At 47.4% G+C, this 17,152-nt stretch overlaps 1 pseudogene; it reads right to left on the bottom strand.

Annotated features, from left to right (window-relative positions):
- On the bottom strand, positions 1-16,964 carry LOC134761638 (centromere protein J-like; annotated as a pseudogene).
- Positions 16,965-17,152: the final 188 nt, after the last annotated feature.

The raw sequence follows: 17,152 nt of genomic DNA, 5'->3' as shown, positions 1-17,152 counted from the left end.
TTAGTTTTTCTCCGTTTTAGCAAAAATCTGCAATTGGCATATCCCATGTGACACTGCGTGTTGAGGGCTCATCTGCTTCTCGTCCAGGACAACGTTTCCAGCTTCATCTTTGATCTTAACCCTCCCGGAGGCATACTTGGTTTCCTGACAGCCGCTGCAATACAGTCTTGATGGTGCCACCCGGGTACTCCCTCCTCTTGAACTGGGCTGTGTGGATTTCTTTCTGCCAATTGCTGAGCACAATGTTTTGTCGCCATTCCTGAGAAGAGAAACACATGGTAAGGCGGCCTGCGCCAGGGCCAATGCTGCCAGTGTGGAGGCCAGTGGGGGGTGGGGGAGCATAGAATAATGCCCCGACCAGGGTCTGGAGCCCTCTTTCCAAATCTGGTTACATGAGGGTGCAGAAGGCCACGGGAAGGGGCAGGAAAGGCGCACAGGGGCTCAGGGAATCGGCAGAAACTCGCTGTGGGTGAGAGGAGGGCAGGTGGGGAGGGCCAGGAGGCAGGGCGGGAGGTCAGCCGTGTCTGCTCACCTGCAGGCTGAAGCCTGTGCTGACAGCTGGCTCTGATGGTGAGAGGGATGGCAGGGTTGACACAGGGAGTGACAGGGACACACGCTGAATCATTTCAGAAAAGTGGCCCCGGAGGTGACAGGGAAGATTCTGACTGCTGTGAGGAAGCTGGGGGAGTCTATTGTAATTGCCCAGGGGAGAAATGGTGAGAGCAGGAGACCTCAGACCTCAGAGAAAGGGTGGAGGCGGGGCAGCGAGGAGACACAGCCCACAGCGCTCGGTGTTCACTTTGATATCAGGAAAGAAAGGGAAGGTGTAAAACAACTTCCCACACTCTCGCTCAAGCAGCTGGGTGGATCTTTACTTTCTGCACAAACTAGCATTGAAATAGCAGCTCTGATGAGCTCTTCCTTGGTGTGCCTTAAACATTTGCTTGCACATGTTCTGCAATAGACTCCGGCTTCTAGACCACGTGGTCTGAGGTGGGCACTGAAGACTGGAGTGATTTTTACAGTTATAATTCAAACGCAGCTAACGTCAGTGAAGTAAATACCTGAAAGTCCATTTGAAACCCACGGTCTCTGTAAAGGGATTCAAATCAAGGCCACAAGACAAAACTTCTAGAGTCAATGACATTATTTTCTATTTTTTTATACAAGCACTTAAATGTTTGCAAAAATCTAAATTAATATAAGGAAATTATTAAATACACAAACAAAAACTGGGGATGTTTTGAATTCGCGTTGTCTGACTTTACTGACTTTTCCACCCTTACGATTGTCCCATCAGGAAATAAGGTCTCTTCCTGTCCATCCTTGAGACGTTTCACTGTCCCGTCGGGAAACACGATTTCTTTAGAGCCATTGGGGTAGAACTTTTCTGCAGAATGCAGTTTTTCAGTGTATGTTACATTGAATCTGTTTAGAAACATGTTCTATCCAAATAATCTATAAAATATTCATGAGATTTATAAAGAGTATTTTCTAATCATCTGGCTTTATAACTAGGATTGCCAGGTATAATACAAAATAGCCAGTGAAGTTTGAATTTTAGATAAATGATGAATAATTTATTTATATTATTATTTTTTTGGAGACAGAGTCTCACTCTGTTGCCCAGGCTGGAGTGCAATGGCACAATCTCGGCTCACTGCAACCTCTGCCCCCACAGTTCAAGCAATTCTCCTGCCTCAGCCTCCCGAGTAGCTGGGATTACAGGCATGCATCACCAGGCATGGCTAATTTTTGTATTTTTAGTAGAGAGAGGGTTTCACCATGTTGGCCAGGCTGCTCTCAAACTCCTGACCTCAGGTGATCCACCTGCCTCGGCCTCCCAGGGTGCTGGGATTACAGGCATGAGCCACTGTGCCAAGCCAAATGATGAATAATTTTTAACATAAGTATATTTCAAATATTGCATGGAATATACTTTAATACCAAAAATTACTGTTGTTTATCTGATATTTCAAATTCAGTGAGGGACTTGAAACTTTATTTGTTAAATCTGGCAATCCTACTTATAATAAAAGTTTAAAGACTTTAATACTATATGAAAATACTCAAGAAGAAAAACTTTGTGAACATCTGAGAGCACATTTGCTGTGTTTCACTGTTTCAACCAGGATGTAAACAACATACACACCTATCTTTGCAAATTCAGTAAATTTATATTTCTAAACCAGGACACTTGTGTCACTTAGCTGCTTAAATCTATTTTGTGGTGATCTGCTCTACTATGGGCTGAAGGCTGTGCCGTCCCCGAATTCCTATGTTGAAACCTAATCCCCAAAGCAATGGTGTTGGGAGATGAGGCCTTTGGGCTGTGACATGGTCATGAGGGTGGGGCCCCGTGAATGGGATTAGCACCTTTACTAAAGGGACCCCAGAGAGCCGTCTCGCCCCTTCCACCATGTGAGTTGCAATGAGAAGATGTCGTCTGTGAACCAGGCAGCAGCCCTCACCAGACGGTGAAGCTGCCAGCACCTTCGTTATGGACTTCCAGCCCCAACACCGTTGTTGACAAGCCAGCCAGTCTATGGCATTTTGCTATAGTAGCCTGAACAGGATAAGGCACACTCCATAAAGAACCGGTATTCAACATGCATTTTTGTACCTACTCTTATCATTTTTTATTTATACTTGAACATCTTGCTCTAGGCAGAATGATCTCGGTCTCATTAAAGCACAAAATGTAGATTCTCCCAACTTTGCTCAAGTGATCTCCGTGGCTGAAAGTTTCCTTTCCCTCTCATGCGCCGTCTGACTTCCTGAGTCCCTATGTTTGAGGTCAAAGCTCCATTATCAACCCCACAGTCGGTGCCCTCTGCTTCTGAATGCTTTTGACTCTTGCTATGGGGTAAACATTCAACTTTACATTTTCATATTGATTTGCAGTTTTCAGCTGGATAATAAATTGTAGGAAAGAGCCATAATTCACCCTCTACAGTATTCTCCAGGGATGAATAACAGTGATTTTCACCTTGTACTGGAGACAGAACCCTTGGACGCTGAGGAAGTTGCTGTGGAGCCTGCTGAAATACTGCTGCACTGCGTCTATTTCTTTATAGGAACAGGAATGGGATTACAGTGCCTGCATGTGGGGTACATTCACAGCTGCTTGATGTGTTTGTGAAAAAAAGAAAAGCTGTCAAATTAAACTTAATTGATGAGTTTCCATTTGTTCTATTTTTTATTGAGACGGAGTCTCCCTGTGTCACCCAGGCCAGAGTGCAGTGGTGTGATCTCAGCTCACTGCAGCCTCCACCTCCCAGGTTCAAGCGATTTTCCTGCCTCAGCCTCTGGATAGCTGGGATTACAGGCACGCACCACCACACCTGGCTAATTTTTGTATTTTAAGTAGAGACAGGGTTTCACCATGTTGGCCAAGCTGGTCTCGAACTCCTGACCTCAAGTGATTTGCCCGCCTCAGCCTCCCAAAGTGCTGGGATTACAAGCGTGAACCACCACGCACGGCCTCCATTTGTTCTTTTAACATCCATTTGCTTTTTTAGTGTGTGTGTGTGTGTGTGTGTGTGTGTTTAGAGACAAGGCCTCGCTCTGTCACCCAGGCTGGAGTGCAGTGGTGTGATCATGGCTCACTGCAGCCTCAGACTCAGAGCTCGAGTGATCCTCCTGTCTCAGCCTCCCAAGTAGCTAGGACTATAAGAGCATGCCACGATGCCCAGCTAATATTTTATTTTTTGTAGGAACAGGGTCTTGTTATGTTTCCCAGGTGGTCTCTAACTCCTGGCCTCAAGAGACCCTCCCGCTGTGGCCTCTCAAAGCACCGGGATAACTAGTGTGAGCACCATGCCCAGCCCACAAACTGTATTTAAGAAAAATGAATACAGTGAAGAACCTGACAACTGAGGAAAAATTCTACCCCTTAAAATAATTTTTAGCACAAAATGGTAAAAGATTGTTTCCCGGTTGTATATTAATGGAACACCCTGGAGAAACTGGGGGCTCTTCTTTGGGTCAACAGCTGAGAGCACCTGAATTCACTCCCTGCCTGGTACATATCAATGCACGACTCTTGGCTGATTTGTATGAATGTATAAGCACCATGCATGTCACACACAAGTGCACCTGTACAATGGGAGGAGTGGAAACAATGGGACTTCTGTTTCACTCTGTTCCTGAAATATCAGCCGTAGGCAGAACTGTTGAACGTGTGATAAATATATCCAAGAACAGTAACAGAACTTAGAATTCCTGCTGGAAAATTAGCTGATCAGAGACCTTCTACATGGACCAGCTGAGAGTCAAAGTTTTAGGCCTTTTAAACAAAAATAAAATACAGACTTATAAATACTTTTCTTTTTCAAAAGACTGGTGTTAATAATCGCTCAGCATGGCCTTTGCAAACTAGCAAGTGTAATTTTTCTTTTTTTTTTTTTAAGTATTTATTGATCATTCTTGGGTGTTTCTCGGAGAGGGGGATGTGGCAGGGTCATAGGATAATAGTGGAGAGAAGGTCAGCAGATAAACACGTGAACAAAGGTCTCTGGTTTTCCTAGGCAGAGGTCCCTGCGGCCTTCCGCAGTGTTTGTGTCCCTGTGTACTTGAGATTAGGGAGTGATGATGACTCTTAAAAAGCATGCTGCCTTCAAGCATCTGTTTAACAAAGCACATCTTGCACCGCCCTTAATCCATTTAACCCTGAGTTGACACAGCACATGTTTCAGAGAGCATGGGGCTGGGGGCAAGGCCATAGATCAACAGCATCCCAAGGCAGAAGAATTTCTCCTAGTACAGAACAAAATGGAGTCTCCTATGCCTACTTCTTTCTACACAGACACAGTAACAATCTGATCTCTCTTTCTTTTCCCCAAATTTCCCCCTTTTCTTTTCAACAAAACCGCCATCGTCATCATGGCCCGTTCTCGTTGGTTGCTGTCTCTTCGGAGCTGTTGGGTACACCTCCCAGACAGGGCAGCCGGGCAGAGGCGCTCCTCACCTCCCAGACGGGGCGGCCGGGCAGAGGCGCTCCTCACCTCCCGGACGGGGCGGCCGGGCAGAGGCGCTCCTCACCTCCCGGACGGGGCGGCCGGGCAGAGGCGCTCCTCACCTCCCGGACGGGGCGGCCGGGCAGAGGCGCTCCTCACCTCCCAGACGGGGCGGCCGGGCAGAGGCGCTCCTCACCTCCCAGACAGGGCGGCCGGGCAGAGACGCTCCTCAGTTACCAGACGGGGCGGCCGGGCAGAGGCGCTCCTCACCTCCCAGACGGGGCGGCCGGGCAGAGGCGCTCCTCACCTCTCAGACGGGGCGGCCGGGCAGAGGCGCTCCTCACTTCCCAGACGGGGCGGCCGGGCAGAGACGCTCCTCAGTTACCAGACAGGGCGGCCGGGCAGAGGCGCTCACTTCCTAGATGGGGCAGCAGGGCAGAGGCGCTCCTCACCTCTCAGACGGGGCGGCCGGGCAGAGGCGCTCCTCACCTCTCAGACGGGGCGGCCGGGCAGAGGTGCTCCTCACTTCTCAGACGGGGCGGCCGGGCAGAGGCGCTCCTCACCTCTCAGACGGGGCGGCCGGGCAGAGGTGCTCCTCACTTCTCAGACGGGGAGGCCGGGCAGAGACGCTCCTCACCTCCCAGACGGGGAGGCCGGGCAGAGGCGCTCCTCACTTCCTCCCAGACGGGGCGGCCGGGCAGAGGCGCTCCTCACTTCCCAGACGGGGCGGCCGGGCAGAAACACTCCTCACTTCCCAGAAGATGGGCGGCCAGGCAGAGACGCTCCTCACTTCCTAGACGGGGTGGCGGCGCGGCAGAGGCTGTAATCTTAGCACTTTGGGAGGCCAAGGCAGGCGGCTGGGAGGTGGAGGTTGTAGCGAGCCGAGATCACGCCACTGCACTCCAGCCTGGGTAACATTGAGCATTGAGTGAGCGAGACTCCGTCTGCAATCCCAGCACCTCGGGAGGCCGAGGCGGGCAGATCACTCGAGGCCAGGAGCTGGAGACCAGCCCGGTCAACACAGCGAAACCCCGTCTCCACCAAAAATACAAAAACCAGTCAGGCGTGGCGGCGCGCGCCTGCAATCCCAGGCACTGGGCAGACTGAGGCAGGAGAATCACAGGAGCCCGAGGCAGGGAGGTTGCAGCAAGCTGAGATCACGGCAGTACAGTCCAGCCTCGGCAACAGAGGGAGACCAAAGAAAGAAGTAGAGGGAGACAGAAGAAAGAAGGAGAGGGAGACTGAAGAAAGAAGGAGGGAGAGGAAGAGGGAGAAAGTGTAATTTTTCTTTGTCGAATGTTTGCTGGAGGCCGCTCAAGAAAACAATTGCTCTAGTGCCCACTTTGCTGCTACGTGCCCAGTCAGAGCCTAAATGACAGCTTGTGAAGGCAAAAATTCTAACAAGACACACAGCTGCACTGGCTGAAATAGTAGGACAAAAAGAAAAAGGGTTGGGAGCCAGGAACTCGTAGGACAACGTGAGTCTCAGCAGCCTCAAGGGCCGGTCTGGAGGTCCGTTGTATCACGGAGGAGCAGATGCCCCACAGCGGCCTTGATTCTGCCCTGGCAATGGGGCAGATCAGACATCCCACCCACACATCCACTACAAATACTGAGGAATGCTCAAGCAAATCACAAAATCCCTGGGAAATGAGCATGCAAGTTCATGGAAGGGGCCACAAATCCCAGAGGGTGCTGGAACGCAGACTCGAACCTGACCTGCGGCTGCCCTGGTGACCTCTGCAGTCTCCAGGAGGTTTGGCCCTTAGTCGCTCTGCTGGGATAGGATGAAGGGCTTTGTCTGGGAACTTAAAGAGGACACTCTCTGAAGGTTAGAGCCCCAAGGAAAGAGGGAACTAGAAAATATCTCCCTGTCGGCAGATGGAGAGCACCAAGGAGTGTTGCTGTCTCTCTCTGAGCTCTTTCCAAAGAATGTGTCACTACAGGGTGACCCTCATTTACCCTTAGCAATTGCAGCTCTGCTACCTGTACCTGGGACACCTTAAACTAAGAAGCTAACGTGAAGTGATCCCAGGCTGGTCGTGCCCTGGGACACCTGGCAGAAGAAAACACAAAGCTTTCTGGATACTATCTCCCAGACTGGGCCCCATAGGATTGCCACCAACACAAGTTGCCAGCACAAATATAAAATAGGTGAGGGGGCGCAACACCATGAGGAAGTGCCAGAAGTATTGGAAGCAGAGACAAGCTAGCAGCAGCCAGTGCCACGTGGAGCTCCGACACGGCAAGCGTGGTGCTACCAGAAACTGATGACAAGGCAAATGTTTGTAGAATATTTTAAAAATTAAAGTGGGAAATTAAAAATGAAAGAGAAAAAATTCTTGGTGGATTTGAAAATGAACAAATGAAATGAATATAGTCTTCACAATTAAAGCTAAAATGATGTATTAAATAGTACATAATACTCAGCTGAAGAGAAAACTGAGGAAATAGATAAATAATTTACACAGATGATAACAAGAAAATATAATATGTGAAGACAGAAAGACGCTAGAATGAGGCGGTGTCATGCACCTATAATTGGAGGTGGAGGAAAGGTAAGATTGATAGAATATTTAAAAAATTAAAGTACGAAATTATAAATGAAAGAGAGAAAAAATTCTTGGTGGATTTGAAAAAGAACAAATGAAATCAATACAATCTTCAAAATTAAAGCTAAATGATATATTAAATAGCACATAATATTCAGCTGAAGAGAAAACTGAGAAAGTAGATAAATAATTTACCCAGATGATAACAAGAAAATATAACATGTGAAGAGGGAAAGAGGCTAGAATGAGGTGGTGTAATGCAGCTATAATTGGAGGTAGAGGAAGAGAAAGAATGGAGGAAAGGTAAGATTGGTAAAGATAATAGTTCTAAATTTCTCTGAACTCGATAGTGTTCCCAGATAAAATATAGGACACCCAGTTAAATCTGAATTTTCACATAAACTACAAATGACTTTTTAGTGTAAGTATGTCCCACATACCACATGGTACATACTCATAACAAAAAAAAATCATTTATTGTTTACCTGAAATTCAAATTCAGCTGGGCATCCTGCATTTTTATTTGCTAAATCTGGTAACCCAAGCTTATGAAAGACACAGTGATTATATCTAAGACGCACAACAGGCTGGCTGCATTGGCTCACTCCTGTAATCCCAGGACTTTGGGAGGCCAAGGTAGGCGGATCACCTGAGCCATCCCGGCTAATACAGTGAAACTCCATCTCTACTGAAAATACAAAAAATTAGCTAGGCATGGTGGCACACACCTGTAATCCCAGCTACTTGGGAGGCTGAGGCAGAAGAATCCCTTGAACCAGGGAGGAGGAAGTTGCAGTGAGCCGAGATCATGCCACTGCACTCCAGCCTGGGCGATACAGCAAGACTCCATCTCAAAAAAAAAAAAAAAGAAAATGCAAAACAAATCCCCAATACAATGAACAAGGTTAAATCCATACCTAGACATATCATAATGTAACTGGTAACAGAAGAGTTCTTAAAACTCCTTCTTCGAAGGAAGAAATTAGACCACCATCAGATCCTCCAGCAGACACCGTGTGGGACTGGAATAAAGTCATCAACACGCTGAGAAAAATCACTGTCATTCCACTGCTCAAGACTCTCCAATGGCTTCTCCACAACGCTCTACACAGCCTGGTCCTGGCACTTTGACCTCATCTCCTCTACCCCTGCCACACCGGCCTCCTTGCTATTCCTCAGACACACCACACACTTTTCACGGCTCTTTCTCACTCCAGAATGTTCTTCCTGACGCGCACACAGCTCCCTCTCTCACATCACTCATGGCTCCCTGAAATATCCCGCTTCAGTGAGGCCCTCCTCAACGGCCTGCAGATGGCCCCCTAGGGCAGCAGCCCAGCACTCTCCCTCTCTGCTTTCTACCCTCTTGTTTTTCTCTGTAGCTTTTCATAGAGACTGATTTTTATATTGATTTTTATTTTTACCTGATTATTTTATGCTTCCCTCCAATAAAATGTCATGAATAAGAACTTTTCACAAATTTGCTCACTGCTGAAGCCCTAGCCCTAAAACAATGCCTGCCACAGGGTGGCCATGTAACAGCTATGGGATGAGGGGTCAGAAGGTGCATCGGGACGAGCGACCACTCATGAACAAGGCAAAACAAAGGACATTTTCAGATGAGCCAAAAGTGTTGATTGCCCCCATCTCTTCATGCTCATCAAGTAGAAGGAAATTGTGCCAAGAAGAAAGGCCCAAAATACAAGAAAGAAGAACCCCAAATTCTGCATAAATTTAAAAAGTTTAAACTGGCTGCATAAACTCCATGGTAATAATCATAACTAATACTGGAGGTGAAATCAACTTAGAGTAAAAATCCTGGCAGAAGCCAACACAATGGCATGAAAGATCAGGGAAGAGAATTTGAACTAAAAGACTCTTGGTTTGGTTGTAGAGGACGGTACGGATACTGATACATTTTCAGTTTATGCAATAAAACCTCAGGTTAAAAGGAAAGTTATTTTCTGATTATATATTTTTCTTAATGTCTGTTTCTTATAAGATCACATTTAAAGGTAAAGATTTAGAAATAGCAAAAGAAAGAATAGAAACAGATATACCAGGCATATATTAACTAACTGAAAGAAAGCTGCTGTACCTATTAGATTTAATAGACTTAAAGCAGAAAGCATTAAAGGTATAAAAATATGTGTCACTGGTTAAGGCTTTTTAAAAAGAAACCAATTCATAAGAAAGAGAAAAACTACAAATAAATATTAGCAAATTCATAACCAAAGTAGGAATTTTTTTTTTTTTTGAGATGGAGTCTTGCTCTGCATCCAGGCCTGAGTGCAGTGGTGCAATATGGGATCACTGCAACCTCTGCCTCCCGGGTTCAAGTGATTGTCCAACCTCAGCCTCCTGAGTAGCTGGGATTACAGGTGCGGGCCACCACATCCGGCTAACTTTTGTATATTTCGTAGAGACAGAGTTTCACCATGTTGGCCAGGCTGATCTCGAACTCCTGACCTCAGGTGATCCGCCCACCTTGGCCCACCAAAGTGCTGGGATTACAGGCATGAGCCACCGTGCCCAGCCCAAACTGGGATATTTTTAACACAGTTCCCTCATTATCTAATGTAGTGGTCCCCAACGTTTTTGGCACTAGGGACCAGTTTCGTGGAAGACAATTTTTCCATAGACTGGCATGGGTGTGGGTTGTGGGAATGTTGGATGATTCAAGTGCACTAAATTTACTGTGTACTTTATTTCTATTATTATTACATTGTAATGAAATAATTATACAACTCACCACAATGTAGAACAAGTAGGAGGCCTGAGCAATGGCGTGACCTCGGCTCACTGCAACCTCCACCTCCCAGGTTGAAGTGATTCTCCTGCCTCAGCGTCCCAAGTAGCTAAGATTACAGGCACCTGCCACTACACCTGGCTAATTTTTTGTATTTTATTTTTAGAAGAGATGGGGTTTCACTATGCTGGCCAGGCTGGTCTCAAACTCCTCACCTTGCTGTCAGCCTGCCTTGGCCTCCCAAAGTGCTGGGATTACAGGTGTGAGCCACTGTGCCCAGCCGCCCTGAGCTTTTTTCCCTGCAACTAGAGGGTCTCATCTGGGGCTGAAGGGAGACAGTGACAGATCATCAGGCATTAGATTCTCACAAGGAGCACGCAACCTAGATCCCTTGCGTGTGCGCTTCACAGTAGGGTTTGCACTCCTATGAGGATCAAATGCTGCCACTGTTCTGAAGGCTGCGGAGCTCAGGTATACTGGATCCATGGGGAGCGGCTGTAAATACAGATAAAGCTTCCCTGGCTTGCCGTCCGCTCACCTCCTGCTGTGCAGCCCAGTTCCCAAGAGACCCAGGGGTTACCCAGAGGACGGCATTTTAGAGTCCAGGCGAGACTTCGGGAAAGAATGTGGTGGCTTTTAGGACAATGAGCTGACCGCGCTGTGCAAATAAGTAACACCCATTTATCTCGGTTGTTGCTCGAGCCATGTAGCCAGGCCCACCCAGAAAAGCTGAAACACAAGCCCCCGACTGAGGTCTGACGGCGTTTACAGAGGCGTCCAGACCTGGGTGCACTTACACACCTGCACGGAAGCCGCGAGCTCACAGCTCTTGGATAAGAACCAGGAAAACATGCATTAAGCAGGGTAAGCCCCAAATTATCTGGACAGCTGCTGCTGTGGGGAACTTGCCTACAGGGCTCAAGTATCTGCTAACCTGCGAGTCCCCACACCTCTCCACAATCACATGCAAAGGCACCTACCCACGTGGGTTCCTGGTGACGTCACTCACCTGTCTGCTTGTTAGGAAACTGCACAACTTCCAAACCATCAGCGTAGGTCGTGTGCATCGTCTGAGCATTTGCATGATAGTAAATCTGTAAGCACCAGAAACACCTATGTTGGGAGGCAGTCTGTGTTATCATTTTGAACCTGGATTTAATCTAGTAAAGTCCTTCCTGCGGGTGGGTAAAAGCACCATCCCAGCAGGTGGGAGTGGGCTGACCTTGTCCATGGGCACCCTCCACAGCAAGTGGGCATGGGGAAAGGGCTTGTCACCCAAGCCCAAAAGTCAAGACATTGTGGCTCTAGGCTCGTGGGAGAGAGGACTGGACCGAGGTGGAGTTCCCTGTCCTTCACCTGGTGGGCTCTGAGCTAGAGTTTGCTGGGGCTGGCAGCCTTGGGGGCCTGCAGGAGGTCCAGGTCCAGCATAGTGAATATGAGTGAGGAGCCCCAAGACCCAAACCCCACAGCTCGTAGACCAAGAGTCTCCCAGCAGCTCCAAAAAACGGAAACACTCCCCGGGTTGTGCCTCTTGAACTGTCATGTTACCGTGAAGTTTCCCATCATTGTGACCCCCTCTGTTTTCCAACAAAGTGGGGAAAAGAAGAGGGGAAGGAGCTGCTTTGGAAGAGGACAGTCATCCGGGAGGGGAGGGGACGTTCCTTAAGGTCAAGCGAGCCTTTACTATAAGTAGGGAAGGGGAATTATTAAAAAATTAAGGGTCCAGAACTAGAAAACCGTGGGATGTACATGTTTGTTTTGAAGTGGGACCACGGAGGACAGGCATCCACTCTCTCCTGGGCTCTGGGACCCCGGTGTGTCACTGCATGTCTGCCATCTATCATGGCAAGAGCATCACTGCCCGTCAAAGAAAGGCTGACAGAAGGCAGGAGAGAATAGGAGAGGTGACTTATTGAGAAAAACCGTGGCACTGAAGTCGAAGGGACTATTTCTGTGCCATTATTTTAAAGGCATTTTTCTCACATGGGAGAAATTTGTCCAAATGTCAGAAGAAACTCACAAATTCTCAATTCTGCATCATTCCAATAATCATCAAGTCCAAGCTCAGGCTCCTCGCTGGGGTCAGGGTTCCCTTTGGAGATCAGAGAGGTCTGAGGGGAACAGAGGTGCTCTCGGGAAACCTGGGGAGGTGCACACTCGCTGGCCTGCAGTGGCCATTCCCTCTGACCACGCAAAAGGTCAGAACAGGAGGATGTCCTTCCAAGGCCTGTGCCAGGCCCAGTTCTCTCCCGCTGACTCATCCTCACCACATCAGTTCTTATATTGTCACACTCTTCCTCCCTACACACCCACATCTGGCTAAGAAACAACTATTTCCTTCTCCAAAGTGATGGAAACCTAGACCTCACAATGAAAGGCTGGGGCAGGCTATGAGATCAGTATCACAGATTCCTCCACTGGGCAGCGGCGTTTAACACAGGCCACCATCTAAAAGGGGTCATCCAAGCTCTCCTTGTTTGCATTTCCCTGCAAAAAAGGGAACATGCAAGTTAGTTCAGGTCAGTGGAAGAGCACGTGGTGGGCACACCACGCCTGTGTCCACACTTGGGGCTTCTAACATCCGCCCTCAGGAAGGATCAAGAGGCTTAGCTGGGATAAAATCACAGAGCCACAAGTAGGCGCCTCTCATTAAAGCAAGTAACACAAAAAACAGAGACGTGCTGTGCAGTCTTTCAGAACTCCTGGACCCTGTGCCTCTAAATTTGTACCCAAAGCTTGGCTAACAACAGGGAAACTGATCATTCTAAAGAAGGAAATGTTTAGAATACAAATTGGTAATGTGTGGGTACTAAGAGACTATTCTCAATGCACTACAAACCCTGCCCTGACCTCCCTTATCTCATCTTATTTACTATCTGTTTTGTAAATTACCCAAATTTTCTTAAGTTAGAATCAAGTTATACCCTGAATTATCTGGACAAAAATATTGCCACCCTGGAGACCTTGCCTAGAAGACCTCCAGATTGCTCAGCATCTGTGTTTTCCATACATGATCCCTGGACACACAGAGACATGTAGTTTCAACCAGGGGGCCACAGCATCCTCACAGCTCCTCAGCATCAAGTGGGCCCCCAGCTACTGTGATCTGTGGCTTTCTTCCACAAACACATCATCGGCTTTTACCAGTGACCGTCCTCAAGGTAACAGCAGCTGTCAGCTGCTGAGTGCTTGATGGGTGCCAAGCAATATATGCATGGCATAACTTTGGTCCTTGTAATAACCTACAGGGGGCTTTCCCAGCCTCAGAACTACTGACAGTTTAGGCAGGATAATTCTGTGGGGCTTGGGGGGCTGTCCTGGGCATTGGGATGTTTAGCAGCATCCCCGGGCCCCACTATCTAGATGCCAGTAGCACCCCCACCACCCCCAGTTGTGACAACCAAATATGTCTCCAGGCATTGTGAATGTCCTCAAGGCAGGGAGAATAATTGCCCCCAGTTGAGAACCAGACCTGGGAATATTTCCTGATTTTTTTGATGCAGAAATTGAGGCTTGATGAGATCAATTAATTGGCTGGTGTTGGTACAGCTGGTCTGGCAGAGCTGCGAGTCGGCCGAGCCTGTGAACCCCAAGCCTGTGCTTTCCGCTCCACCTGCGAGGTGGCTGCCGGACACAGTGCCTCCTCCCAACTATAACAACCGTCTCCCTGGAACTCACCTCCGGCTTGTACTAGGGATTAGCTCCTGACTCTGCCTAACTCTGTTGCAATACTAATGCTAGTTCTACAATCAATGCACATGTACTAAGTGTTTACCATTGTGTTTCTAGAGAGTTCTGCAGAAGAGACATTATTTAATGGACTATGTTACTTAACTTTCATACCATCTTTTGAGTTAAGTCCTAATTATCAGCCACATTTTGCAGAGGCTTAGAAAAGCTGAAAACAATGACTGAACTCAGAGCCAGGAGGGGTGCTGGTGCACTCTTTTGTCACCGCGCAGATCGGAGGTTCTTGACAACAGGGTCTCACTTGCCTGAGCGCACCAAGGAAGCAGAACAGCCTGGCTCATAGACAGCCTCGCCCGACTCCACAGCCTGTGTTATGCCCGTTCCCCACCCCCCCACCCTGAACACCCAGAGGAAATGGGGTACAGATGTGTAAAATCATTCCTAATAACTGAGTTAGTTTTGATTTCTTTAAAAAAAAGACAGATTTTGTTTCAAAAAAGATCCATTGTACACACCACTCTGTGATCCAGTTTGATCTTCTTCACGTCACCATTAGCAAACCGGATGATGTGTTCTCACTCAGAGGTGGGAACTGAACAATGAGAACACTTGGACACAGGGTGGGGAACATCACACACCCGGGCCTGTCGTGGGGTGGGGGGAGGGAGGAGGGATAGCATTAGGAGATATACCTAATGTAAATGACGAGTTAATGGGAGCAGTGCACCAACATGGCACATGTGTACATATGTAACAAACCTGCACTTTGTGCACATGTACCCTAGAACTTAAAGTATAATAATAAATAAATAAATAAATAAAAGAAAACCGGATGATGGTCTTCTTCTTATCCATGCTCGGCTCCTTCTGGCTGGCATCAGGGAAGGTGGTGATGGCACAACCTTCACTCAGTGCCCGTTCTACCTTTATGGAAACAGAAAAGCTCCAAGATGAAAAATGATGTAAAGCCTGATTATTGTGGTTTCATTATCTTTTCTTCAATTCAGAATTATCATATGATTATCGCCTACATGGCATTCTCGACACTGGCTGTGATATTTCCCCCCAAATTGTACTGACTGAGTAGATCAGATCCAAATTCCCATCCCCGAATGTGGTTATCAGTAATGAATAAGTGCTGTGATCTGTCCCACAAACATCCGTCTTTCATAAGCTCGTGTCACACAGTGGCCATCAGTGTAGACCTTCCATGGCCGGTGACTGGGTGAGTTTAGAGTCCTGAGCCATAGGAATTGTGGTAATTACTGTGTGAAAATTACTCTTGGCACCTTTTTCTTTCCTTTTCATCCCATTCTCCTGACCTATACACTCCTACGGCCCATCCCAAAGATGTGTTGATTTTAATTAACTATCAGCAAATATTATATAACCTCATATGCATAATGCTGGACAAGGAATGTAGAAAGAATGTCTTTGTCTTCACATTGAAAATATTACTCATGTAAAGATTAGCAAAAGAAAATATCTGAGAGAAATAATCTCAAGATCTGGGGAGTTAAGATAAGTGCATGTGAAAATTCCAAATGGCAAAATGTGTTTTTGTTATTTATGTCACACTGTCACTCTTAACCATAGCTCAGAAATATAGGTGTTAATTCAGCTGAGAAAATACAAAGGGAATAAAAGCGAATGCTGGGCTTAAACTGTCTTCAACCATCCACCAAACAAATCTTGACAGTGTGCGCCACCTGCTGGCCGGGACAACAGCCTCCTATTTGATGGGGTTTGAACCAAGATGACTCCACCTACTTCCAAACCAACTCGGTGAATGAAGCAGGGATGTGTTCAGTTCTGCATCCGAAGATGAATTTTTAACCAACACTAAAAAATCCAGCAACGTTTAAAGAATCAATTACTCTCAGAAGTAATAAAGCACAAATAATATTTTAAATGTTCCACATGAAAAGAATCATACAATCTATTTTGGAGTTTATATTATTAAAAGAAACAAAACACAAAAAAGGAAAGAACTTTGGCATATCCAATGCAAGATACACAAGAAGTAGAAACAAGACGAGTCATGAGGAGAGGAAAGTGCTGAAGACCTCAGAGGGAGGGTGGGGGAGCCAGGGACATGGGGGCAGGTAGAGGTGGGTGACCGCTGGTTGTGGGGAGAAAGGAAGGATCGCGCTAGCAGAGGGCACAGCACGTTACCTAGTTCTTGTGTCCTCATCTTTGCGGTTTCATGAGCTTGAGTAATTGGTTCCTCCATGCAAGTAGCCAAGGAGGAACATCACTTATGTCTCATGGACCTACCTATGGAGATGGCAAGATCAGGTGCTCAAATGATGTGGGTTTCCTTCTCCTCTGACAAAGCACTACAACCACTGCGCTAAAGACAAAAGCATTTCAGTGAATTCAAACTGTTACTGCAAGTAGCATTCCCTGTTGTTCACTTATCCCAATGCTTTACCACTTGCAAGACATAAATTCGCCTTTACTGAGGCAGAGTTCACTCAGCAAAGCAAGCCTGAGGCCGACTCCCAGTTTCTAGCAGGCCAACAAGAGGAGCAAGATGAATGAACTGTTGAGCTGAAGAAGCGATGATGTGCTGCCCCAAGCAGGACTGGGTCTCCTCGGAGCTCACAAAACACTGTAGCTGCAGCCGCAGCCGGTGCCTCTTCTGACCCCTTCCTGAGTCAATGCCAACCACCGCCACCTTGATGCGTCCTTCCGGAACTGAGCTCTCCTCAAGGTCTAAAATGTGGTGGCTGGAAGATATTTGAGGCTATAGTTTTGGGGTTTTTTTAAGTATTTAATGCAAATCTTCCTCCTGAAAAGTCTATTGCTTTATATACTGGGAATAAACTGGCAGTCAACAATGGTAGAAATGTCTGGCCTCCAGGTCAGGGCCCCATGGCCTGTCTGGAGGGAGCGGCGTGCAGAGCTCCTGGAAATTCACTTGGAGAAACCGGACCGCTGGCAGTCATCTGCCTTGCCATTTGGATGTCGTTTTTCTTCCTGTACTTCCTCCTTTTTCATCTTAGTGTCCATGGCTTGTACTATTTCCAGGGAAGATGGTGGGTTTACAGGAAGATTCTGCAGAAAGTGTATAATCCTAGTCTCCCGTGGTCTCCATGAACACTGCAGTATGAGGCGGGAGAAGTGCACCTTGCCCTGGCATTTTGCAGCCTCTGCCTCTAAGTCGGTGGGCGCGGCTGAGCCCCGGACAGTCAGCACCA

This window comes from Pongo abelii, chromosome 5, assembly GCF_028885655.2.
Source record: "Pongo abelii isolate AG06213 chromosome 5, NHGRI_mPonAbe1-v2.0_pri, whole genome shotgun sequence".
Lineage (NCBI taxonomy): Eukaryota > Metazoa > Chordata > Mammalia > Primates > Hominidae > Pongo > Pongo abelii.
The sequence above is the reverse complement of the archived record's forward strand: the minus strand, read 5'-3'. Positions and strand labels throughout refer to the sequence as shown.